The 26899-nt window shown below is 45.6% G+C and overlaps 1 protein-coding gene and 1 long non-coding RNA gene across 8 annotated transcripts in view; one reads left to right on the forward strand and one right to left on the reverse strand.

Annotated features, from left to right (window-relative positions):
* PDZD2 (PDZ domain containing 2) overlaps nt 1–26899 on the forward strand; it is a 349162-nt gene that overhangs the window by 212855 nt on the left and 109408 nt on the right. Inside the window, exon 1 of one of the 7 annotated variants that reach the window (XM_004738075.3) lies at nt 4633–5330. The exons of the other annotated variants lie outside the window; for them this stretch is intronic. The gene's annotated coding sequence lies outside the window, so the exon portion shown is untranslated. Of the gene's footprint in view, nt 1–4632; nt 5331–26899 lie in introns of those variants that run through there. 7 annotated transcript variants of the gene reach the window in all.
* LOC123391914 lies at nt 23700–25747 on the reverse strand. Its single transcript, XR_006606586.1, has 3 exons — nt 25603–25747; nt 24282–24352; nt 23700–23923 (listed from the first exon to the last, which is right to left on the reverse strand). It is a non-coding gene; the product is annotated as an uncharacterized LOC123391914 (long non-coding RNA).

Consider the following 26899-nt stretch of genomic DNA (forward strand, 5'->3'; position numbering starts at 1 on the left):
CAACACTTCTCAGGCGTATTGGACCGTGGAGCTCTTCTTCCATAGGGCATCTTCTCAGACTGGCATTTTATAGGATGTATTTGTGGGAGAACTAGAATAAGGTAATTAGGAAGATTACAAAGAAGGAACCCTTGAGAAAAAATATTCAAAAGGACAGCGAAACAGTTTTAAGGATCTGACATGAAGAGAGCTTTATCCTGTTTTTCCGTCTACTTACTAGAACTTAGGGGTATGCCAGGCTCCAAACGCAACAAGAGGGAGCTTTCCAGTAATTGTGGATCTAGCCCTTCCAATGGAGCAAGCGCCGAGGAGGTGAACACCTCACCCCTGCCCAAGAGCCTCGCAGAAGCCGCAATGATGCAGCTCAGGGTTTTCGGATGTTGAATCTGGATGCTTAAGAAAGAGATGGCTGTTCCAGTTCTCAGCATCCCCCACGGCTCTTGCTTGAGCCGCTGCTCTCGATCATCTACCTTTCTGCACCCTGACAACATGTACGCTTGCAGCCCGAGAGCGGGAAGCCGTCGTGGTCATAAGCACAGTATAGCCCAGCGCCATAAGAACCCACCTCGCCTCTGCTTTGCTGCAAGAACTGTCAAGGGCATTGTCGCATACTTAGCCCTATCTCTGGCCTCTACCCATCCAATGCCAGGAACAAGCGCTCCTCCTTCCCACCCAGGGATGGGATGGGGGGTGAAATTCCCCCTCTCCCGAACAACCCTGGTCTGTGTGAAAAGCGTAGACAGAGGAAAAGGAGCAGTAGCCAGTGTGTCATGGTGCAGGCGTTGGGGCTGGGTCAAGAGTTGAGATGTTTAGGCTTTATCCTTTGAGCGATGAGAGATTATCCAACAGATCTTACAGGCTTGCCAGCGGATGTCTCTGTGCGCAGGACAGATTGGAGGAGGAAACAACTGAGGAAGAGAGAAGAATTGGGAATCGAGGCCCCAAACGTGACCGAGTCCAGGAGAGGGGACATGGAAAGATGGACAGAGTCGAGCAGGCAGGACCCAAGAGCGAGTGTGAAGGGGAGAGGCCTGTGGGGGGTGACTTGTGCGCTGGGTGACCTGGGATGACCTCAATCACAAGAGGGGCTGGAGGAGGAGGTGCCGATCTGCGGGAGAGCATGATGGGTTTTGTTCAGGGGGAGGCCGAGTGTGAAGGCCGAGTGTGAGAGGCGGCGGGGTGTGCCGCTGGGGCAGGACACCAGACAGGCAAAGATCTGGGTCTGAAGCTCGGGAGGAAGCCGGAGGGTGAGAGAGAAACTGGAGGCACTGGCTTGATAGCCACTGCTGTGAAGGTGGGGGGCACAAGCCAGGGAAGGGGGGCGGAGCGATGCTGGTGCCTCTCCGGGTCTCACCCTGGCTGCCCGCGGGGAGGAGGCCAGTTGAGCTTGGAGACAGAGCCAGGCTGAGCAGAGAGCTGAAGGCAGTGGCATCCGCCAGATTTTGGTCTCATTGGTCAGATTCAGCTGCAAAACAAAACAAAACAAAAACCAGTTCCGTAGACAAGCAGGGACCAAAAACGCATGACGGCGTCCGTCCACGCTGCAGGGCTGAGGGCGGCGGGAGAGCTGCGTGGAGCAAAGGACAGCCGGCAGCCGCGTGGAGCTTCCCCGGGGCTGGTTAGGAGCTCTCTGCCTTGGTGGCCCGAGTTGGAAGGGAGCTGTGGGTTCACGGTTCCAGGCCCGGCTCCCCCTGCCTGCAGCGGCTAGAGGGGGTCGCCTGGCCCTATCACCACGGTCCTCTCCGGCACAGAATACAGAAGCAAACTGAGCGTGCTGTCCGCGTTCCTAACTTCCCTGGAGTTACTTCTGACCGGGGGTGGGGAGGAGAGAGGAGGAAACTTTAGTGCTTCCTGTTGTTTTCCAGTCATTGATGAGTTTTACTCAGGGTGGTCTTTTCACGTCATGGCTCTTAGTGACAGGAAGCATGATGGCCATAGGATGGGCCAACGGGCAGTTGCAAAGAAAGTCCAGGTTCCATTGGCTTTTTTAAAAGCATCTGTAATATAAGATTTACCATTTCAGCTATTTTTAAGTGTACAGTTCTGTGGTCTTATGTCTGTCCACACTGCTGGGCCACCACCTCCTCCGTCCGTCTCCTGGACATCTTGTCTTGCCAAACAGAACCTCTGTAGACGCTGTCCCCATTAAACACTGACTCCATGCTCCCCCTCCCCCCAGCCTCTGGCACTCACCATTCCACTTTGTGTCTCTGTGGAGCTGGCTACTCTTAGTGCCTCCTGCAAGAGGAAGCATCTGATAGTCACTGTTCGGTGACCGGTTCACTCACTCGGCATCATGTCCCCAAGGTTCAACCCTATGGAGCGTGTGTCAGAATTTCCTCCCTTTTTAAGGCTGCGTAATATTCCATGCTTGTCAGTTAGTGAGCCCTTGGGTTGCCTCCACCTTTTGACTGCCGTGAACGGGGCTGTACAAAGAGCCATTTGTGTTCCTGCTTTCGGTTCTGTGGGAGAGGGACCCAGAGCGTCTCGTGCCTCGTGTGGCACTGTTGCCTTCTTTCTCTATTGGGGGATTGCTCGGATCCCTTTCTAGCTCCCTGTCCTTCTTGTGCTTCCTTTGTGACTGGCTGGAGAGCCGTTCCTGAGCCCGGGGCCCATAGTTCTTGGCTCTGAAGGTCTGTCTACAGCGTGTCCCCCTAGCGCTGTCCTAGAATTTGAGCAAGGAAGACCCAAGTTCTAATCTCTAGTCTCTACTATGCCATAACCTTAGCAAGCTTTCTCCTCTCTCTCTCTGGGCATCTGTTTCAACACCTCCACAATGAGAAGGTGGAGCTAAGGGATGCTTAGAGCTCCTCCCAGGGCACAGTGGCGGAAGGCACGGTGGTCTCCTGAGTTCAGAAACCACCCTCCTAAGGTAGGTGAGAAGAACGCAGAGCTCCAGATTCCCACCTGGGGCAGTTTGACCCAAATCTCACCCTCCTCAGACCTTGGATGGTTAGAGATTTCTCACGGCTTCTGTACTTGCTGTGTCCTGGTACACGCTGCGTGGCTAGTTTTGTGAGTAAATGTAGCAGCAATTCTCCTTAAAGCAAAATTATATAATATATATTATCCGCCCTTTGTTGAGAGAATGGGGGAGAGGCGGAATAACTGGTTTCACCATAGATTTTTGGCGATCTCACAAACTAATACTGGAGAGAATATTCTACAGACAAACTTTACCTCTGATTAAGACCATAGTTGGTCATGGGCCAAGAAAACATTAGCCCCCCCCCCTTTTTCCCTCACATCTAAAATGTTTTGAAGAACAGACCTTCTTCTTCTTAGCTTAAACTCAGAGCAAGTCGATTGCCCCAGAACTGGAGAGGTGGATCCCAAAAGGGCCCCCATGTGATCAACTTTCAGGCCTCAGATTGCACGTGAAAATTTGGACAGGTCTGGGATTCCCTGCTTGGGCTTGGAAACTAGGAACTGACTTTCTCCTCAGCTCCCTCTCCACCCCACCAGTGAAACATCACGTATATGCCAGTGACCTCGTGTCTTGCTTTTCTTGTTCTCATCTGTAAAAGGCAGTTCACCTGCTTTGTTCAAGGGTGTGGTATTAGATTAGGCTAGACTAGACAACTAGAACCCATTTGAAACATGTGAAAAATGTATAGCATTTTCTTCTTAGGGGATGTTTTAACTTTTAACCATCTTATTAAAGAAAAACCAGTCTTTCTTTAAATCTGGATACTAAGTCATCAGGTTTTTAATATAGAAAAATTTCTTAAATTTTTATATTGAAGAACTTACCCTGCTGATTGGGACTAGCTTTTGACAACAGGAGATTCATAGAGGGAAATTCATATTGGATAAAACTCTGTAAATAAATAACGAAGGGATGCTTGGGTGGTTTAGTCAGTTACGCACCTGCCTTTGGCTCAGGTCATGATCCCAGGGTCCTGGGATCAAGTCCCGCATCGGGCTCCCTGCTCAGCGGGGAACCTGCTTCTCCCTCTGCCCGCCACTCCCCCAACCCGCCCCGCTTGTGTTCACTCTGTCTTTCTCTCTGACAAATAAATAAAATCTTTTAAAAATTATAAGAAAATAAAGTAAATGAACAGAGAAAAAGAGACTAATATTAGTTCTAAAACCTCACAGTTTTTCCATCTTTCCCAGAAGTATGACCTGAGACTGACTGCAGTCGAGCTTTTTTGCTCCCAACAAGTGTAGCTGCTAAAAGGCTGTCAGTATTTTAATAACAAGACATCACGCCCATTTTAATAGCTTTATGTAAATTTTCATACCCACTCTGAAGGCCATGAGGTTTCCAGACCTGTGTCTCTGGTTGATGGTACATGAATGACCCCTTTTGCTCCAGCTGCAAATAAGGCAAATTTTATGCATAGCGGGAGTCACGATCTATGTACGTTGGTTTGGTGGGGGAGGAGCGCCTATGTTTAAAATTTCTACTTCCTGATAAAATCTTACCAACTTTATCGTTGCTGTCATTCTAGCTAGGTAAGTTTTCTCAGGAGCTGGCTCATAATCTCCATTCTGGGGATCAGCGGTCTGGGATGGAAGACGGGAGTGTTGTTAGAGTAGGAAAGTTTAGATTTGGGATCATCATGACAATGGGCTTTTTTTTTTTTTTTAAACAAATGGTCTTTTACTTACCAATGGGCTTCTTTATAAGATCTTTTAAAGTCTCAATTTTTATTCCCATTTAAATGCAATAAGAAGGCCGGCCCTTTAAGAAGTGCAAACAAAAATAGGTCACTGGGTTGTAAGTTTCTCAACTGATGGTTCTAGCTTCATGTTTGGGGGTATTTTGGTCAAAATCTTCAGTGCTCCTCGGGACGTGGTGGTGTCTGTGTCGTGACGTTACTGTAGCCCCATCAGCCCGCCGTGGGTCCTCTGTGGATGGAAGCTGGCTCCGCAGACACCTGCAGGAGGAAGGAAACCACAGATGACTTCTGCCAGGATCTAATTCTCCCGCGTACTCCTGGCACATTAAAGCCGCGTGTAGCAGCGTGGTTCCAGCGTCCTGGCGGGGCAAGAGTTGGCTCATTCTCTTACAAACACAGTGTAGCTGGATGCACTCATAAATGAAAAATGATCTGAGTGCTGTGGGTGGGGCCCGGAGCTCCGGAGGTGAAGCTGGAGGAGGAGAGAGAAAATCTGCTCCTAAGCTCAGTAGGGCATGGGGAGCGGGCAGGAAGTCGGAGCACGCGCTGGCATGGCTCACATTTTTGTAGATAGCTAATAGCCCGGGACTTTAAAGAACGGAATGGAGAAGGGAAATGAAGCACAACAAACTCTGGAGCCTGTCCTGGTCAAGCGGCCGTGAAGCATAGCGGGGCGCGCTCACCTGATCTGCTCAGAAGCAGGTAAGAGGGGCGCTCGAGCAGGGCAGAGAATCGCATCTTCTCTCTGAACCCAGCTTCTTTGGTCTTATTATTATTTTTTTTTAAAGCACATGAGAAGTGGGTAGATAATATTGACATAAGAAACAGACCTCGCCTAAATTGTGTTGATATCTGCCCAAGCGAGAGTTTTTCTCACTTAGTCGCTTGATGACCAAATGACGGTGACGTTCTGGGGGTTTGCTTTAAAAACAGTCACCCAGGATCGCACAGCGGTTAGTGAAAACTGATTTTAAAACGGGCAGAGAGAAATGAACTGCAGGCAGGCCCTGTTTTAGAACACAGACTTTGAAGATAGCCAACCAGAAACTGATTTTCAGGCTTGACCGTTGCTGTGTTTTCATACTTCAGCGCCGATAAGGTGCTTGCTAATTTTTGCTGGCTTTTGTAAGAAAGGAGGTAGATGTATAACAGCTGGGAAATATCCAGAAATTGACTGGGATCCAGAGTGAAGCCTGAATGCACTAATGTTTTCTCCATTAAGGCAGCCGTTCTCTGCTCAGCTTCTAAGACAGGGAATTGGAAAGTGAAGTGTGGATCCTGAGTATTTGTCATGGGGGGAGGGGCAGAGGGTTGGAAACTGTCACGGTGACATCCTCACACTCAGAAGTAGAAAATAAATGAGGAGGGCCAAGGGTCCCAGCCACATGCAGGGAGAACTGGAAGACGGATCTGCGGCTCCTGTCGTAGCTGCGTCTCACAGCATCCTTTCCGTTGCTGAGGCTGGCCAGAGAGGACCAGAAGGGAATAAAGACCACCCCAAGCCTGGGTTTCTAAACCACTGCCAGGCCTTGCCTCTGCAAGGCGCCCGGATAATCTGACGTGGATTCCCCGCCCACCCCCCACAATGAAGTGGTCAGAGTCGTGGAGTTGAGCTGACCTGGGGAAGTCAGAGATGGTGTGTGTGTGTGGTCAGTGTGATAGGAGCACCAGAATCAGATCAAGAATTTAATATTTCGATGGATTAGTCCAGCCTGAATGTCGGTGATCTTCGGGTTGCGCTTTTGAGAATGCCCTGTTAGCCACTGGGGTGTGTCTGGGGAGGCCGGGGTGAGAGCTGCTTCACCTCCCAGCTGGCTGCGACCTCACCTGGAGCCCCAATCTTTCGGCTTTGCATTGTAGGCCTGGAGGGCTAGGAGATGGCTGTGCTCAGTCAGGGCAGCCTACACCTTATCTCTGGTTTCTTTTTCCCTCTGACTTCTCTGCCTTCCACAGCGAAGCCCATGGCAGTGGTGGGGTGGGAGTGTACAGGGTGTTCGACACAGCCTCTCTGTTCCCCACCACCCCCGACTCCTGTTCTTTCTGGCCCGCTCTCCAGAGGATGGGTGGGGCCCCTTTTGCAGTGAATTAAGGTGAGCTGGGGGACAGACTCTTTTACAGGGTCCATTCTGGAATCCGTCAGAGGTTAGCCAACTGTGCCTGTGGACCAAATCCAGCCTGTCTCAGCCTGTTTTTGTGGGGCTCAGGAGCTAAATATGTATTTTACATTTTAAAGGGTTAAAGAGATCAACAAAGAAGACTATAGGACAGGGACAGATACGACAGATACGATCTGCAGAGCCTAGGATATTTTCTCTAGGACCTCTTAGAGAAAATAGTTGCTGACCTCTGATTTTTTTTTTTTAATATTTTATTTACTTATTTGACACAGAGAGAGAGATCCCAAGTAGGCAGAGAAGCAGGCAGAGAGAAAGGGGGAAGCAGGCTCCCCGCTGAGCAGAGAGCCCGATGCAGGGCTCGATCCCAGGACCCTGAGATCATGACCTGAGCCGAAGGCAGAGGCCTCAACCCACTGAGCCACCCAGGTGCCCCTGACCTCTAATTTTTAACATCATTCATGACCAGAATGATCAATGGGTTGACACAGCTCAAGTCCTCCACAGCTTCCATGAGTTGTTGTTTGGAAACTGATTATCATTCATCAGTCTGTTAAATGGCATTATTGCCTTCAAAAGGGTTGATCCGGGAGCAGGGAAGCTGGAAGATTTTCTGCAGGGTCCGATCAGTGGGAAAGAAACGTCAGACAAACTGTGCAATATGGTTGGATTTTGCCCAGTCCCCTTGTTGGTGGACCTGCTGGCAAAGCCATCTACGAGACAGACCCACCATATTTGATCATGCCCCCCACTGGAAGGAACTGATAGGGAACAAAACACCCTGCTTACTTACACAAAAATGATCCATTTCCTTGTTCCTCTTTTGTGGACCGAATGCTGGCCAGAATTCTACGATCTGAGTTGTTTGGTATTGCCACTCTGGGAGAAAAAAAAAAGACATTTTCTGTAATAAAAAAAGATAGTGAACTATGTGAATGTCATGTTTTCTCATATCCAGAACAGTGTTCCTTTATTGCGCTCTAAGAAAGCCTACTATAGGTCCACCAGCCTTTCCCCTGAACATGCAATTCTCTTCCACCCAGCACAGTATTTCATTGTTAATGTCATTTCTAATAAGGGAAGAGGAAAATCTGGTGACCTTGCTCATGTTTAACTTGTGTCAAAACTGCAGGCCTGGATGTGGAGCAGACTTCTGTAAGAAGCTCATTGTCCACTGCAGAAATACAGAAAAGTTTCTCATAAGGAGATTGCAGTTTAAGAAGAAAAACAAAACAGTCAGTATTAATTTTTTCTCCAAGACACTTCAGCCATCTAGTATCCTGTATTTGGAAACTGGATGCTGTCAGTGGAGAAGAATGGGGGTGGGGTCCAGTTTGACAGATGAAAACCAATGATGAAGTATGAAAATATGTATAGGCTGGTGTCCCGTGGGGGTTCAGGGCTAGAAAACAAGATGGCGGCGATGCACTTGTCAAGTCAAATTGTCAGAGCTGGCAAGGGTGGGTCCTTTAATCTACCTTGTGAGCAAGGCAGCACCTTTGCCTGTGTTTAGAAAGGAGTTTGGCTCTGAATATAGAGATTAAGTAACCTGCTCTTCCTGTACGCGCTGGAATTTCTCAGACATAGTCAGAAACCTGATTTGCGTAACTGCTGAAACTCGACTAGAAGCCGAGCAGACTGAGGCCTGGACTCCCCAAGCAAGGAGCAGTTAGGAAGCACAGCACGTGAGGGAATTTATGAAGCTTGCCCAAGAGGGCGTAGTGCTGTGTGGCCAGATTTAATGGGGTAGGCTCTGGGGTGAAGGGTCAGCTTTGGGTTCCCAGCAGGCCAAGATTAGAGGGCAAGTCACGTGTTCGTCTGCGTGAGTGGCGATATGTATCTAAGAGCTCTAGAACTACCTGGTATCCCAAAGTGGCATGAGGGACCTTTTCATTTCTGAGCCATGTGACCAAGGTGGCTCATAAAGAGACAGAAACCGTCAAGCAAAGTCTGATCATGAGCTAAGCTGGTGGATAAGACACGAGCTGCACTTAATTAGCCAACTCATTTATAGCATATTGGGAGGGCAGGTGTGTCCGCTGGAAGCTAGAGCATCTGCCCCCTCCTTTTGGCTATCTTAACAGGGCTGGAATCTGAACTCTACTCATCAGCTTTTTCCTGATGGTGAATAGGATAAAAGACGGAGCTAAATGTGTGCCTCCGTGTGCAAAAGTATGAAAATCTGGAAGAGAGGAACAGCCAACCTAATAGAAGTTATGATTCTGAGCTAGAAAGGGAGACTTAGTGATCATGTCCATGAAAGGGAATCAGTAATTTCCCATCTCAGTGGCTGGCAGGGATCCCGTTGTGTGGCTTTGTGTTCACATACAGATTCTGTCCCTCTTAAGAACCTCTGTAGGCAATGCACCCAAATATCCTTCCTAGACATATCCTGCAGTGGGGGCCAGGGACACCACATTTTTCTCACCTTGCAAGTCCTCTCTGAAGCTCTGCTGTTTCTTTAGTGGCCAGGGAATAAGATGGCAGCATCTCTCTTCCATTAACAAGACACCTGCTCTGCTTAGCAAAGGAGGAGGCTGAGTGTGGCCTACTCGGACACCTTCTGATGGCTTTGCTCTCCCTGGTGGCCCACTCCCTTAGGTTACCATGGTTTGTTAAATCTGAGTGTGTGGGGGCATGTAGCCCCACTACACTGCATTCCATAGATGGCCTCAGTAAGGCACGGGTTGAGCTCACAGTCCCAGCTTAGATACAAAGTCCCTGTGCAATGAGTCAGGCTATGGCAGCAATGGACCTGGGCTCTAGATCTGTCTCCCTTTTCACGATCTCTTCCTGAAGAAGCAATGTAACTATATTCTACGTGCACCAGAGGAACTTGGCCCTTAGAAGGACCCAAAGTGATTCCTTTGGTAAAAGAGAAGCTTTACTTTTTACTTTTGGTAACGTTGAGGTTTGGAGGCTATCAGGTGTACCTAAAGCAAGATTTACTTGGACTATCTTCTTTGCCTAATTTCTGCTCATCTTCTTCCCAAATTAGAAGATGGAAATTGGCAAAATAGGGCAAGTCCACGGAATAACCGGAGTGGCCCTTGGGAAGCAGTTCAGTTAAAAGGCCTCTGTTTCAGTGGGACTCCTCAGACTTGGGGGGGCGGGGCAAAGAACATTTGCAGATTTCTCCCTTAAAGGGTAGATAGGTGGCCTTCTGTTTCCACATTATATCTTCCCAAACCTTGCCCTTTTAACAGAAGCTTAAAAATTCTTAGAGACTGTCTTCCCTCCCATTCAAAAAAAAAAAAAAATGGTCTTGCATTGAACAATTTAGAATTCCCACACAAAGCAGAACACAAATAGCAGTGCTCAAGCCAGAGGGAGGTGGGAGGGAATTCAAAGGCACCATAGTTGACCTTTATTTAAATAGCGTGAGTCTCCGGATTCATCATGGTGGTCTTAGAAGAGCAACCCTGTACCCATGCCTTTTGCTCTAGTTTCTGCTGCTTCAGATAAAGTGTTCCTTTCTCCTGCGGGCTGGTTCTATCACTCAGTGGAGGGTCTGTCTTCCAAGGAACCACGCCTTCGCCTTTTACTTGCCAAATTCTACCTTAGTCTTCATCTTATAACACTTTGCCTAAAGTTCCCAGACATCTGCCCGTGGGCTAAAGGGCCAAATGTTGGCAATAAGCTGCGGGCTTTGGAAAACATCGTAGGTATTTGATTGTAACCAATGCAAGGCAGTCTTGGCATGGGAGCAATAAAGACCTGGAGAGGAAACAGAAAATTGCCTCTAAGCGCTGCAGGGGAGAAGGTGGCAGAAATGAAGGGTACGGCTTGGGTTTGCAAGGCTAAGTCCTTTGCACAATCCTTTTACAGGCTAGAACTTGCTTGACTTCAGCTTCTCCCTCAACTTAGTCAAGGAATGTTGGAGGACAGAATGCTGGAGCGGAGTATGTACCTGGGGGCATCTTGGTGGGTGAAGATTTTATGAAGGTCCCAGGGGCCCAACCAGACATTGCGTGGTGGGAATCCTCCTGTTTTCATAATGGTGAGACCTTAGAGATTCTCCTGTCTCTAACTAATTAGACATTCTTAAGCATTTCTAATGGTAACAAAAATTCAACACTTCCTCTTGAAAGTGAGTAGAGTCAGTTATTTCAAACTTTCACTAGGAGAAACATGAGTCATCGCTCCAGCATTCTGGTGGCTTAATTAATTACATTCGTTGCCACTGGGATTTCTGGGTGGAGAATCTGCCTCAGCTTTAGTCTTTATGCTGTGGGTCCTTCATCCACTCCTCCGACAACGTCTAGCTTACTCCAGAACCAGAGTGGTCTCAAAGCTAAGATCTCAAAGCCTCCAGAGAGTCCCCTTCCTAGGCCTGATGACCGAGAATAATACAGGGCTGAATTTTATAAGCAGTTTTACGGTGATACGATTGACCGCGATAGACTCCTATCATCCGCAGGCTAGCCCTCAAAATCTTCAAGGTTTCTCCTGCTTTCAGCCTATTTTCTTTCTTAGAACCATATCCTAGGTCACCGGCCCCTGAGCCAGGATGGACAGGGAACTAGATAGAAGTCATGCAACTCATTCATCGCCAGGTGTTCAAAATGCAAAGTTTAGCCCTCTTTTTCAGATGAGCAGGCCAAGCTCAAGACAAACTAATGCGAGAGCAGTGTGTGTGTGTTCATTTTGGAGAAGGACAGCAAGCAGAAAATAATTCATGATACTCACGTGGAGCTGGAGACGTGGCTGGTTTTGAGCAAAAATCTTAGTGGGAGACTGTGGCTCAAGTTTGTAGGTCACTCTTCCTTTCTGTAAACGTGGCTGAAACATGCTCACTTGATTTGTGTTGGTTGGAGAAACGCCTCATTGTGTAGTAGCGACTTTTCTGTGAGAGTTCAAACGGAGTATCACATGAATTCCCCAGGGCTGATGTGCTCAGTTCCATTTTGCTTTCACGGCACTTTGGTTAGTGTGAGGGGGAAAGGCCTGCAGAGCCAGTGTAGATGGCTTGGATGTACAATTTTGAAATTCAGAGACAAATCGGTGTTGGCTTTTTCTGAAAACGGATCTTATTTTGAGAACCACCGTTGACATGGCTGTGGGAAGTGTTGCTTATACTTGGCAAGAAAACCACCTGGAAAAGGTGCCTTGCCTACAATCCAAGAGACAAGGAGCCTGCCCCAAGCCCTCGGGCAGAGCAGGGAGAATGTTTCAGAGTCAGTAATTTGTATTAAATTCACATTTGAATGGAAGTACCTATGCAGATGGAGAAGGCAGCTTCCTGCAAAATGGGATTATTTTAGTTACTCAGTGTGATGGTATTCAGAACGGAGCCTGGCCTTTCTGTTTCAGAAATATTTGGGACTCCAACCAAAAAGATTCGATCAAAAGAACTCCTGAGGGCGCCTGGGTGGCTCAGTGGGTTAAAGCCTCTGCCTTCGGCTAAGGTCATGATCCTAGCCTCCTCGGATCCAGTCCTGCAACGGGCTCTCTGCTCAGCAGGGGGCCTGCTTCCTCTCTCTGCCTGCCTCTCTGCCTACCTGTGATCTCTGTCTGTCAAATAAATAAATAAAAATCTTTGGAAAAAAAAAAAAAAAGTACTCCTGAAACATCTAAGCGCTCATCTTCTAGTAGGAACTCGCATCAAAGCTGGCAGACAAAAGCCAAAAAGGCAAATGCAGTTGCTATCAGAGAAGGAAGTGATCCAACCAGCTGTGCTCAAACTAAAATCAGACAGAGACAGATTTGGAGCACGACTTTTCTACCTCCTTTTGCCTGGGATCCTTAAGCATCTCTTACTTTTAACCTAGATTCTAATAATAGATTGTAGTGCAACTGTGAACCTGAAAGGAAGGACAATTTAATGTTTGTTGTCACTACCATTCAGTAATGGCTGTAGGGAACAAAGCACAGTAGTGTTAGCGGTCCCCAGGCTGGGCACCAGTAGAGATGAGGCATAGTTTCTGTAGCAGATATCTTCCAACATTCTGCTCACTACAACTTTGAAAATACATCAGTTAATAAACCTGTTGGTAGGGACGGCTGGGTGGCTCAGTTGGTTAAGCCACTGCCTTCAACTCAGGTCATGATCCCAAGGTTCTGGGATAGAGCCCCGCATCGGGCTCCTTGCTCAGTGGGGAGCCTGCTTCTCTCGCTGCCTCTGCCTGGCACTCTGCCTGCTTGTGTGTGCTTTCTCTCTCTCTCACTCTCTCTGACAAGTAAATAAATTAAATCTTTAAAAACTAATAAAAAAAAATAAACCTGTTGGTAGATCTTCTTATTTAGTGTGTTAATAAAGAAGCACAGAGACCCCTGGGTGGCTCAGTTGGTTAAGTGTCTGCCTTTGGCTCAGGTTGTGATCTCAGGGTCCTGGGATCGAGTTCCGCATCAGGCTCTGTGCTCAGGCAGGCGTCTGCTTCTCCCTCTCCCTCTCCCTCAGCCCACCACTCATGCTCTTTCTCTCTCTCTCAAATAAATAAAATCTTCTAAAAATATATAAAAAATTTTAAGTGGTATACATTTTAAGACATTTAGGGTTTTCTATTTCAACATAATTGGTTTTCTTTGTAATCTTAGACATTTTATGCATTTAAATACATTATTATGAGATGTCAGAGAGGTGCATGATGAAGGAAAGAAAGCCAGCCAGCTTGCCTCTCCTACAAGCTACCATTTGATATTTAGATGTTCATTTACCAGAAGAAAAATATTAACCCAGGACAGGAGGGTGTGTTCCAACCTACAAATCACCTGGGGATAAAATGCAGATTCTTAATGCAGTGAGTCTGGGTGGAGCCTAAGGTTTCTGCATTTCGTAAACTCAGGGTGGACCGCTGTAGCCCATAATAATCCCATTAAGGCCAATGTTTTCCAAACTCACTTCTAATGATTCAAGCGCGCTTTGTTATAGGTAATAGCTTAACTATTGTACCACTTATCTATGGGAAAAGATTTCCCAGGAGAGGGAAAGTGGGAGATTCTCATAGACCACACGTCCTTCCAAGTGTCCTACGCTCAGTCTTTGGGAGCCCAGGGTAGCTTCCAGGCTGCCGAGTGAACTTGGTGGAGGCTCAGCCTAGGAGAAAGAGCCAAGGTAAAGGGGCCAGTAGCAGGTGCATGTCTGCCTCGTGTCTCTGTCATGGAAAGGCTTCGTCTGGGGAGCAGCGGCCCTGTGAGGGGCTGTTTCCTGAGCTCCTGGGGCTGCTGTGTGCGAGCTGACCTTATGCTCTGCACTGAGGGGCGTAGTGGGTGGCCTTCTTCATTCCCCAACGGTGATTTATTACGTGTGTAATTAGATGATGCAAGTCGTGTATCTTTGTAAGATTTTCGTAGATGTTCGCAAATTAGGGAAAGGTCCTTTGGCCAAGTATGAAGGGGAAAAGCTCACTGAGCCTCCATGGCCCAAGCAATTTTCTTGAATAACCCAGGGCCCCCAGTCCTGACCTGCTGTCTCCTAAATGTGCTGCTGACCTTGGTCAAACCACATATGTCATTTAGCCTGCTGGTGGCTTCCTAGAGCTGCCACAGAGGTCTGGAAATCCAATTTTGTCCATATATCTGAGGTTATCAGCTGCTTGGAGACTGATCTGTGCTAATCACCGCCCAGGAGACTGGCATCCCAAACTCAATCTATTGACTGCTAGTGAAGAAAGGGGCCTCGCAGTCACCAAATATGGTCTGCCATCTTTGTCCTTTGTTCCTGCCGTCTTAGCCCTGTTTCACAGGAGAGAGGTCACCGAGCCTGAGGACTTCATATGGACTAAGTCTTAAGGAAGTTTCCAGGACCTACATTCAGTCTCTCTCACATGGAGGACCGAATAACCATACCACGATACCCTCAGCTTTTGGACTCACCTTGACTAGCATCCCTTGGGTCTACTCCTTCCCTACCCTGGTTCCAGGGTGGTGACCCACCAACTGTTCTGGCTCAGCTTCCATATTCCTGGGGCTGCCTGCCTGAGACCACCTCTGCCCCCCAGGCTGGGTCGTTTTACCCTCCCCATTCCTGGGTCATCCCTGAAGAAGGGTGTGTGTGTGTGTGTGTGTGTGTGTGTGTGTGCACGCGCAGCAGGTGGGACAGCACAGGTGCACAGCCATTACAAGGTGACTCGTACTATTTCTACTCTCTCCCTTTTTTTCTTTTAACTCTTTCTTACTATTTCTACTTTCAGGGCCAATTCCCTGTAGCCCCAAGTGTGGCGATCCCAGCCTTGAAGAAGCCTGGGTGACGCCTCCCGACCAGGAGACTGCTCCCTGAAAAACATGTTAGTTCATACCTGTCTCTGCAGGAAGACTCCTTATCTACTATCATCAACACCCTGGTTCCCAAAAGTCAGCCTGTGAATCTGGCTGCATCACAAAGAGGCAGGTTGTAAAATACTGCTGAGCCCCGATCTCCATTCTGAGTGAGGGTCGAGAGTCGTGCTTGTAAAACATTCTGCAGGAGTAGAAGAACCCCTCAAATGGTGGCCCCCTGTTTCAGAATGTTTTTGTGTCACGGCTGTCCTGTCAGTGATGGAAGATGATTGGAGATCTCTTTTACTTCTTACGTATACTTCTCTTTTTTGCTTAAATCTTTTTTTTTAAGATTTTATTTATTTATTTGACAGAGAGAGATCACAGGTAGGCAGAGAGGCAGGCAGAGAGAGGGGGAAGCAGGCTCACCGCTGAGCAGAGAGCCCGACACAGGGCTCGATCCCAGGACCCTGAGATCATGACTCGAGCCGAAGGCAGAGGCCTAACCCACTGAGCCACCCAGGCGCCCCTTTTGCTTAAATCTTTTATGTAATCAATGTGTGTTGTCTTACAGGGCAAGCTCTTTTTTTCTTCTTTGGATAAAAAGCTCCCCAGATGATTCTAGAATCAGAATCAGTCAAGCTTGAAACCATTGCCACAGACCTGTTGTCCCAGACCCAGAGCCTCATTTCATGGATGAGAAAGCCGAAGCTTCCCGCAGGAACTGGCTGTCTTGAGGGGGTGGGGGGCGGGGGAGGGTTGCCCTCTGGGTACATGTACATAGACCACGCCCAATAGTCTCCCTGCTCCTTGGCTAGAGCCACTCACTCAGCCCCAGTGGCCTTATTTCTGGGCTGTCTCTATAGAGCAACAATAATCTAATCCCCATATGTGCAAGGTGCCAGACCACATTTCACCCAAATATTGTCCCCAGTTCTAGCACTAAAATGTCAGTGACATCAGCCATCCTGCTGCTTCCACAGCTGACAGATGGAGGCCCCCAGAATGCCCAGGGGACCCCATCTCCTCATTAGATCTCTTCAACCTCCGGTGCCTCAAATTCTCCGTCTATAAAATGAGGTGAATTCTGTCTGCACTACCCCCTTTATGAACTTGTTGTGCAAATCAAACAAAACAATGTATGTGGAAGGCTTTGAGAGAAAAAATACAACGCACTATATAACCCTAAGGTGGTCTCATCATCACTGATATTATATTACCAGTCCTTCTCCCCCAACAAAGATGCTCTATTTCTGCTGACAGGCTTCAGATAGAATCACTCCAGGTAGAATAAGTGCTTTATTCTATTATAACCCAGCGAAAGGCTTACTTTGCGGGGTGGAGAATCAGGATTCCCACAGAAATCTATCACTTCTGAATTTCCTGATTAAAGCCGCTCTAATGGCCCATTAGTGAATCATTTCACACCCTCTGCCCGTCAAAGGCCACTTTCCAGCTGTACTGAGAGCCAGGAATTGTTTGGGGAAGCAAGTTGGTACATGTAAGTCACAGGATGTTTTTCTGTCTGCTCAAAGGCAGGGACTGTCTTTCATGCCTCTCCTGCTGTGCTGGGTGGTGAAAATGCTTCAAGATTTGTCGTTTTGAGAATGGCAGGGTTTTTGACCTTGTGTTCCAGACTAGATTAAGAACCAGACAGATTTTAGTATCTGTAAAACTGTTGTGCAACTGTTCCAACAGAGAGAAATCTCTAGAATGGATTAAACTTTACTCTTCTGCCTCAGAAATAACACTGCTTGGGAATGAGGGAGCTTGGCGTGTGGTAATGTAACCTTAGTGATATTAACCACCAGCTATGTCTCCATAGACGTGTTAGAAGAAAACGTAGGGGTTGGAGAAAGAAGGTATAAAAGAGACAAGGTCAATTGAAAGAAGGAGTGCCACGGTGGCTTAGTCGTTAAGCATCTGCCTTTGGCTCAGGTCAATCCTGGGATCGGGCTCCCTGCTCAGCAGGGAACCTGCTTCTCTCTCTCCCAGTAACCCTGCTTGTGTTCCCCTCTCTTGTTGTCTGTCTCTCTTTCTCTCTCTGTCAAATGAATAAATAAAATCTAAAAAAGGAAAAAAGAAAATTGAAATAAAATGTAAGAAATTAATTCTAAGAAAGGAACATGTGAGTTAATGACGTTACATAGATGGCATGTCCTTATTAGAGGACGTTCCAACTCTGAAATTATACAACTTCATTTGTACATTTATACAAATAGCCTAGGTTGGAATGGATGGGAAAGAGCTCATGAAAGAGGCCATTCTTAAATGGACCTTGACGCATAAGTAGGATGTGCAGGCAGAGAGAATGGGAAGTTCCCTCCCGGAGAGTGACAGTCCAGAGTAGAGGCTGGGTGTGAAGCAGGTGTTTGTGGAAGAAGTCATATGCTAACAAGAAGGGGTTGGGGGGGGGTGATGAGAGTCACCTTGTTGATGCTTATAGGTTAGTGAGACTTGGCTGAAACAGATGAGATTGAAAAGACTTTATAGTAAACCAGACAAATTGTTCAATGGTTCAACTTACTTTCATTTGCTTAGAAACCCAAATGCCAGACTCCCGAAAATAGACGATAGAATTACCTGGAAAACTTTAGAGAGTAGAAATGTGCTGGCTTCTATTCAGCCACCCCGCTAGCCCTGATTTAGTATTTTAAAACTTCGAAGCAATTAGGGATAGTGGTAAAGGTAGAGATTCTGATTTTTTTTCTTAAGTTCTCCAAATGCAACCAATAATATGAGCCAGTCATGTAACTTTTAAAGAGTTTCATCCTCATATATGACAGATGGGTAATATAAAATAGCTCTTAAATACCCACTCTCCTGGGATATCTGGGTGGCTCAGTCGGTTAAGCATCCACCTGCAGCTCTGGTTATGATCTCAAGGTCCTGGGATCAAGCCCCACACCAGGCTCCCTAATGAGCAGGAGCCTGCTTCTTCCTCTGCCTGCCACCCTCCCTGCTTGTGGTCTGTCTGTCTCTCTCTGTGTCTGTCTCTCTCTGACAAATAAAATCTTTAAAAAAAAATAAGAAAAGAAAAATATCTCCTTCCCCAATTTACGTGATCCTAACAGAGTTATGAGGTTGCAGGTAATAAAAACCAATTCTGACTCATTTACGCAGAAAAGAAATTGAGTGCCAGAATATTGGGTAGCTCACAGAAGCCCACAGCAGTGTTGAGGTATGGACTCAAGAGAATGGGCAAGGACCAAGTGGCCAAGAACACGCCCAAGGTCATGGCACAGGAACGCTCTGCTCCGGATACCCCAACTGCCACCACTACGATTACTAGACCCTTGTGACTAGCCTTTATCTGTCCCTGTGTCCTAGAGTGTCAGACAAAAGCCTCCAGTGGGCCAGATCTAAGTCATGTGCCTGTGGACTGGTTCCCAGGAGTGGAGACAGATAATAAATGTCCCTTCCCCACCAACCCTCATGTAATAGGAGCTTCTCCAAATCCAAAAGCTGATCAAATGACAGAAAGCCCCCTGACCATGCAGGCAGAATGAGCTAGAGAGATGGTCTCCTCCTTCACCACCTCCTTTCCAGGTGTCCACACCCTTTCCTTTCCCTGCCTTTCCTCTTCTCCTTCACTGCCTTTCCCAGATACCCTGTTCTCTCTCGGGCATTGGCACAGCTGGTAAACCACCAAACTCAGTGTGATTGGTTTAGTGCTGGTCACCTCTCTTCATGGAGGCCCTTTCACCCAGCTCACCACCACATCCACAGCCCTGCCTACAGCATCCCTGCCTCCGAAGGCAGCCACTCCATCACGGGGTGGTCCTAAGTGTTTAAAACATCATTGTCTTTTAAAGCCAAATATCTTCCATCCTTTATATTTTTCTTACAGGAACTACCCCTGTAAGTTGTGACACCTTGAAGTGGTCTACAGCTTTCCTCATATAACCATTCATGTATTTGTGTACAAAACCATTATATCCCTCCTACACCCCCTCCATCATCTTCTCCAGGGGAAGCCTCCTTAAGTTTCTTCAGTGGCTCATCGTAAGAGGATTGCCATCTTCTCATCCTTGAACTGAATCAAACTCTCTATGTGCAATCTTATTGGAAAAGAACTGTTGCCTCCTTTGATGTGAACAATATACTTCTCTTAGTAACAATGCCTCCAGTTGAAATGCCTCCAGTTAGTTCTGTTGTGAGATTGACTGTCCATGAAAACCTGTAGATTTGTATTGAAGCTCTGTGGGGCTTGTTTAAAATAACCCCATAGGATCAGATTCTGATGCAGGAGCCTAGGACCACATCCTGGCACCAGCGTTTAATACCGTTAAATTCATGTGAGAGAAATTCCACATTCCTCTATGGAAAGAAAGACTGAGAAGGTGAGTTCTAGATGCTGGAAAAATGAAGAGCACAAACCAGCAAGAAGACCCAGTGTTGTCCTCTTTACTTCTAGTAAGTAGATCCTTCCTACAAAAATAAATAGCTAACACGGTCTTGATGAACAGAAAATGGTATCAAAACACAAAGCTTGGTTTGCAAAAAAAAAAAAAATTTTTAAAGAGAGTGCACATGAGCAGTGTGGGGAGAGACAGAGGGAGAGAGAAAATTTTAAGCAGAATCTGTGCTGAACGCAGAGCCCGACATGGGGCTCCATCTCAGAACAGTTGAGGGTTTGGCCAGGACTCCGGGATCATGACCTGAACCGAAGTCAGATGCTTCACTGACTGAGCCACCCCGGTGCTCCTCTTCTTTATTATTATTAAGTCAAGTTTATTGAGATAGAATTTGCTTACACTTTTAGCCTAATGAATTTTACCCAATTCCAGAAGAAAGTATTAAATGCAATATACTTCAAGTACAAAACTGAGACATTATGCTAACATAACAAAGAAACTAAAGGAAGACCTTTCCAGTTGTGCCAGTCTATAAATTCTGACAAACATGAGTCATGTAAACTACAACCTCAGTCAAGAGAGAACCATTCAACGTTGGCTAATTGAACATAATAAATAAAAAATAAAAAAAAAAATTAAAAAAAAAAGAACCATTCCATCACCCTAGAAAGTGGCCCCTTATGGCCAAACCCTCTCTTCATCCACAGCTTCTGGCAACCACTGATATGTTCACTGTCCCTATTACTTCGCCTTTCCAGAATGTTGTGGAAATGGAATCCTATAGCCGGTAGCCATGTAAGTCTTTCATTAGCCTCACGCAGTTGAGATTTACCTTGTTACACGTATCAGTAGCCCTTCCTTTCCACTGGGAGGAGTCTTCCAGGGTTGTGCAAATGTGTCACAGTGGAAGGAGTCTTCCATGGTTGTACAAATGCGTCACAGTGGGTTTCTCTGTTTGCTCCTTGAATGTGTCGGTATGTCAGAGCGAGGTCTGTGTAATGTCTCAAGAAAGAGGTTTTGTGCCCCTTTGCTCTCACCAAATGCATTCTATTGGACAGAGAAATTGCTGCTCTCATATGTGATTTCTGTTCTTCAGTCATGCTAGATCGTTATCTTTATAATGTCTCCTGAAGCCTGGAAAAAAATATGGCAAGTAGACTAGACAGAGGATGTGTGTTTCCTTTTTCTTTGCCCACAAGCGTCAGTACTAGATTTTTGTCTATTTTAAATAGAGATCTTATTTCTAGCTCTTATTACACTTTCAAGCCAGTTTCAACTTTTCTTATTTTTTTTTTTTTTTGGTTTTCATTTATTTGTTTGTTTGCTTCTTTTTAGGAAAAAATCTGTTTCACCTTCTTTAAAGGAAAACTGCCACTTCTTTAATATTAGGACTTTCTTATTGAATTATAATTATTATATAAACAGGGATGCCAGAATTTTAAAACCTCTTTCAAAGTACTGTTTTCATTTTAAAATTGGACGCGTTCCACTAAATGTCTATGGTAATCATTTTGAGATATCTCTGCCAGGAGATATAGTATGTCATAAAGACTGCACTCTGAAATTCAGGTTAGAATGGAGAAGGGAGAGAGTGATTTGAAATAATTATGTGATGGGAACGTCTGAATTCATAACCTCTGTATACCTTTGATTTATAATTTTGGTAAAAATTACTTCTAAAGAAAGCCTTCTTGGATTTCATGACCTCAACTGAGAACTTATGGGTTGCTGATTACAGCAGGGAGATTTACTTGAAAGAGTCCAAGCTAGGCTGGCTAGGGTGAATTTGTTGTTTGCTTTTTAACGGGGGCGATCTTAGCTTACTGCCTCCTTAACTAAAGAACAATTGTTCAGATTATGTATCTGTAAGCACAGTTTTTAAGCTAACTACAGCTCTGGAGACAGCCCTTTAAGGATACTAGATGCTGCTGTCTTCCTTTCCTATCTATAACTAAATACACTTTCCATTAAAATCTGGAAAGTATTATTTTGGAACTTGACCGACGAACCTGAACTCATCTGGAAGGGGGAAAAGGGAGAGACGAGCTAAGAAATTTGGGGGGAAATCAGAGCAGTGAGGAAGGATGTGGGCTTTCTCACCAGAGAGCAAACTATCCTTTAAATTTAGAGGAATTCAAGCAGTATGGCACAGAGATCACCAAATAGATCAGTGGCACAAAGTAAGGAATCCCAGATAGGCCCATGTATGTCAGGAAATTTGGTGTGTGCAAAAGGATGCAGTTGAAAACTGGAGGATGGATGACAGTCTGCTTCATGGATTTCATTGCAATAATGAGCTGAAACTTTTATAGGAGACTGTGACGTTAAGTCCTGCCTTAAAAATCGATGAATAAATTCCAAATGGGGTAGAAAGCTACATGTAAAAATGAGATCTGGGAGGCAGCTGGGTGGCTCAGTGGGTTAAAGCCTCTGCCTTCGGCTCAGGTCATGATCCCAGGGTCCTGGGATCAAGCCCCACATCAGGCTCTCTGCTCATCGGGGAGCCTGCTTCCCTTCCTCTCTCTCTGCCTGCCTCTCTGCCTACTTGTGATCTCTGTCTGACAAATAAATAAATAAAATCTTTTTAAAAAAATGAAATCTGTGAACATATTAGAAGAAAATAGAGTATCAGCTAGGGCAGGGAAGCCTCCTAAGTAAGACCATGAATGCAAGAGGTTGTAAAGGAGAAGGAAGATTAAACTTATGGAGAGGCTGTAAGTTGAACATTATAGGAATGGTTTGGAGGGCGATATGAAGGAGCGACTTGCACGTCTCTCTCTCTCCCCCTTTGCTATGTGAGTTTTTGGAAGAGCATATTGACAAACTACTTACGTTTCTCAACGTGCTCACCGCCGTGTGTGGACTGTGGCACGTGCGTGTGTTTTTGGGTAGGTATTACTAGTTCTAAATCCCTTGCTTACTTGCAGTGATTCATGTTTCAAAAGTGTAGCTCCACGTCTAAGCATATTTTTGTAAAATTGTCGTATGTTTTGAAAACCATTGCCTTGTTGCTGATACTCGAAATGCTGTTTCTCCTCATTACTTCTCAGTGCCAAGGGTAAAGGATTCAGTTCTGTTATTAGATACGTTGTGGCTCTTGGCTTGCAGTGTGCTTGGGAATCCACTGCGTTCTCGGAGAGAACATGGGAGGCAGGGATGAGAGGTTGTAAAAGAGCCATGAACCTGCTTTAAGGTGTACACGGTCTTGCTGATCAACATGACAAGCTCGTGGACACAACCAGAGCACATTCTGGGGAAGTGTTATCATCAAATGCCAAGTTGGATGTAATCGGCCAGAGGCTGGGCACTGGAGGATGTCTTAACACCTGTGTTCTATGGAACCTCAGAGGGGACCAGCCTCTTGAGGGGTTGGGAAGAGGTGCATCAAGGAGCTTAACAATGGTAGACAGACATAACTGGAAATTTTCCCTGTCCTCTTGCTCCTTTGAAACGAGCATCTTTCTAACTGAGCCTGTACTCTGAGTTTGGGGTGATCCACATGTGACACTCTAGAATGCTCAATTAGAAAGCTGACATGCTCGTGGGGGCTCCAGGAAAGCCAACTTTCTCTGAGTATGTGGGGCAGAGCCCTAGGGCTGGTATCCACTTCCCCGCCATGTTCAACTTCATGTGGGTTTTCCTTCTTGGCCTTCACCAATGGGGATTTGTGTGTGTAGTTAGTTGATTTGTCTGCCTATGCAGCCCAGCGGGCTTGGATGTAGTCATTGTGAACATATTCCAGGTATTGCATGTGTAGGTGTCATGCTTTATATCTAAATATCATTTAATTCTCAAAGCAACCCATCTCAGATGAGGAAATGGAGGCAAAAAGGGGAAAAATGCATAATTCATTTTAAGGTCCTATAATGGGCAAGTGACAGAATCTGGATTCAAACCCAGATCTGCCAGGCTCCAAAACCTGGGTTCTGTCCAATGGGCTGCTAGGTCTAACCCAACCCGTTCCCCAGTGAGCATCACTTCTCCCTGTGGCACAGGAGATTTCTGGAAGATCTTCCTGACCATAATGCAGCCTGTTCCTAAAACAACAGCTTTACCATCTCTTTCCCTCTGTACAGAAGGAAGAAGGTGCTCTGGACCAGGAGTCCAGATGGGCTCAGTGCAGCTCCATCATCCTCATTCCTAAATTCTGTCCCTGATAGACGGGAGGCAGCGCATCTTCCTTACCCAGCTCACAAGTTTGCAGTGTTCGGATAATGATGACAATAGGACGACTGTTACTGACTTTGGAAAGATGTGGAGTTATACAAAGTAAGGAAGCATTAATGATGGTAGTGAGTGTCTGATGTGTAATCCCAGCTCTTTTATCCCTCCACGGATGTGCTTTGCCTGACACAATTCTCTTGACCTTCCCTTCCACTGTCTTTTCCACAGACGGCTGCGAGTAGCAAATCCAACTTTATTGTACAAGGAAGGGAAAGTAGTCCCATGAGATGAAGGTACCCATTAGAAATGTGGGCATGTTTGAAAGCAGATATGACTGGGGACTCCTCTCTTCACAGGAACTTTCAGGTGGGGTCTGAACAGTGCGAACAACTTGAATCTGTAATGCCGTTAGGTAGCATGCCTGTCTGTGCATGGCCAACAAGATGGCGGTCCACTTCTAGTGCTACAAGAAAAGGAAGGAGCGGCTGTCAAGTTAAAGCCTGTGTTCTGATAACCCAGTGCCGTAGGGGAAGGACACAGACAAAACCGAGCCCCTTCCAAAGTTTAGGGTCCTTTAGAAACCTGTGGGAAACATGGATAATACACGTTGACATCTTTATTGGGTTTGTTTGCTTTTTAAATACCTTCTGAAGCATGTTTAGTGAGGAGAGAAGCTGACATGACAGCAGTTAATGCCTGTTGGCTCCGACCCAGGAGGAAACCACCACTCAGTGGTTTGAGCTCTCTGAAGCTCACTGTACCACAGGACCCCACCCTAGGGCAGGAGGTCACACATTACAAACCTGTGACTGGGAACTTACCGAGAACTGGCAGTGGTGTTCCTGAGGTCATGTTGTTAAAGGTGATCATGGAGTCAAGTCCAGTGGCCTTGCTGAAAATCAGAAAATAAAAGAATTGCTTAAACATTTTCCCTCCAGCATGGGTTAAGAGTCTCAGAGCGTGGGGCATCTGGGTCAAGCGCCTGCCTTCAGCTCGGGTCATGATCCCTGCGTCCTGGGATCGAGCCCCGCATTGGGCTCCCTGCTCGACAGGAAGCCTATTTTCCCTCTCCTAATCCCCCTGCTTGTGTTCCCTCTCTCACTGTATCTCTCTCTGTCAAATAAATAAATAAAATCTTTAAAAAAAAAAAAAAAAAAGAATCTCAGAGCAGATTCTGAATGGGAAAACAGTTGGTGTTCTTGTGACTCAGAAACCCAGACAACTTCCTCTCACAGAGATCAGCTCTAGTCACCCTAGTGGTTTTGCCCATTGTATGGTGTTAAATCATTCCTCCTGCTTGGTAACATCCCTGTGGCTATGCCTTTTTAAAAAGTCGTGAAAGACAAGGAGTATAAGGGCACTGATGGTTCATATAAACAAGGAATGTCACAGTGATGATTCTCCTGAAGGTGACCTTCACCAGATCTTTGGGTTCCGCTCATCTGATCAAAATGCACACATAACCTCTGTCTCTTGCTATAGCGAATGTTGCTGCTGTTTGTTGGAGTAAAGACTATTCGCCCCCTAACGTATTACATAAGGAGAAATGATTACAAGTTGCAGCTGGAAATATCTCTCATGTTCTCATCTAAATACCAAACATAATAATTTTTAAAATAAACTAGGACATTTTATACAATTCAGATGCAAAATTCTAAAGATCAATAATTAAAACAGCAGGCTATTGTTTTTCCTATTATTGATACCACAACTATCCCATAGGTAGTTTTTCTCTGTATTTTAAAATGTATGTTTTAAATATTTTAAAATGATGCACGTTATTTAAATTCGAGTCAGTAAATTGTCTTTGTCCTTACGGATTAATCTGAAATAAATGACACAGCATACATTACTTGGGAAACAGGGAAATACACCCTGATATTTTTAAAGATTATATTAAAAGGGGTTTTAAAGCCCTTTAAGAGCATATTTACTGGATTTATTTAAAATTACTTGGTTATATGACCATGAAAAACATGATGAAATTATTTTAAGCAGGTCTTAGAGGTTTTACAAGATTTCATCCTATTGTGAAAGAAGTTCAAGAGTCAAAAAGTCTTGGGAAAGCTGAAGGGGGCAGAGGGAGGCTGTGTTCATTTCCTAGGACTGACACAAAAATAAATCACTAATGCGATGGCTTACAATAGGGCAAATGTCTTTTCTCACGGTTCTGGAGGTTAGCGATCCAGATCCAGTTGTCAGCAGAGGTGGTTCCTTCTGGAGTCTCCAAGGGAGGAAGCACCTCTTGCGTCTCTCTCAGCTTCCGTCTTTGCAGGAAGTCCCTGGCATTTTCTGGCTTGTGGATGCATCACTCCAACCTCCACGCCCAGCTACACAGCCCTGCCTTCTCTGGGTGTCTGTATGTTCTCTTCTGTCTCTTAGAAGGACACTTTCATTGGATTCAGAGCCCACACTGATCCACCATGATCTCCTCTGGATCCCCAAGTAATTACGTGCAAGGACCCTATTTCCGAGTAATGTCACATTCTGAGGTTCTAGGTAGATGTGAATTTGGGGGGCGGGTGTGGGGAACTATTCAACCCAGAGACTTGCCACTACTACTTCTCCAGTTTGAGGGAGAATTGTAATTCATAGTCAGCTTCCACCACAGGGCCTTAAACATGGTCTTAGTTTCTGCCTGGACCCTCTCTCCTCTCTCCTCAGTGCAGACCCCTCCCAGCCTAGCTAACGTCTGCTGGACCTCAGACCCCAGGTACTTCTGAGGGAAACCTTGTCTGTCCTCATCCACCCCCAAAGCAGGCCAGTCCCTCTTTTAGAAGATTCTGAAGTAACCTGTGCTTCTGTTGGAACATTCTTCATATAATTAGTATTTTTAAATGTAGAGAATATAAATCTACATTATATATCTTTATTATTTTATATCAATATTATTTTATTAAATATTTACCCAGTAGCTAATATATTTTATTAATATCTATTCATTTTTATTACTATTTTATATAAAATTTCATTTCTGTAATGTATTATTTATAATATAAATAATATACATATTAATATATGTGTTATATATGTTAATATATAGTATAATTTATTATAGTATAAATAATGTTAATGATATAATATAATATATATGTTAATGACATGTTAATTATATAATAATACAATATGTAAATAATATAACATGTCAATTTAATTCATAATACACTATAATAATTATATAAAGTTAATTAGAAAACTGACACATTAATTTGTAACATTAATTATAGGTTGACTGAAACTCTGTGAGGGCAGAAATCAGCTGCCTCATTCACTGTTTTGTCTGCACTGAGCCAGCAAGCCTGCACTCAGAATTTTGAACCTTATTCTCCTCATATCATCCCCTTAATTTTCAGAGAAAATCTGTTCCTTGGCACGAGTCTGACTCCCTTCTGGGTCTGCTTAGTGAATGCCTCACGGAAACTCCCCTTGTGAGTGTTGG

Source organism: Mustela putorius, unplaced genomic scaffold (assembly GCF_011764305.1).
Source record: "Mustela putorius furo isolate JIRA1106 unplaced genomic scaffold, ASM1176430v1.1 tig00000407_pilon_pilon_pilon, whole genome shotgun sequence".
NCBI lineage: Eukaryota > Metazoa > Chordata > Mammalia > Carnivora > Mustelidae > Mustela > Mustela putorius.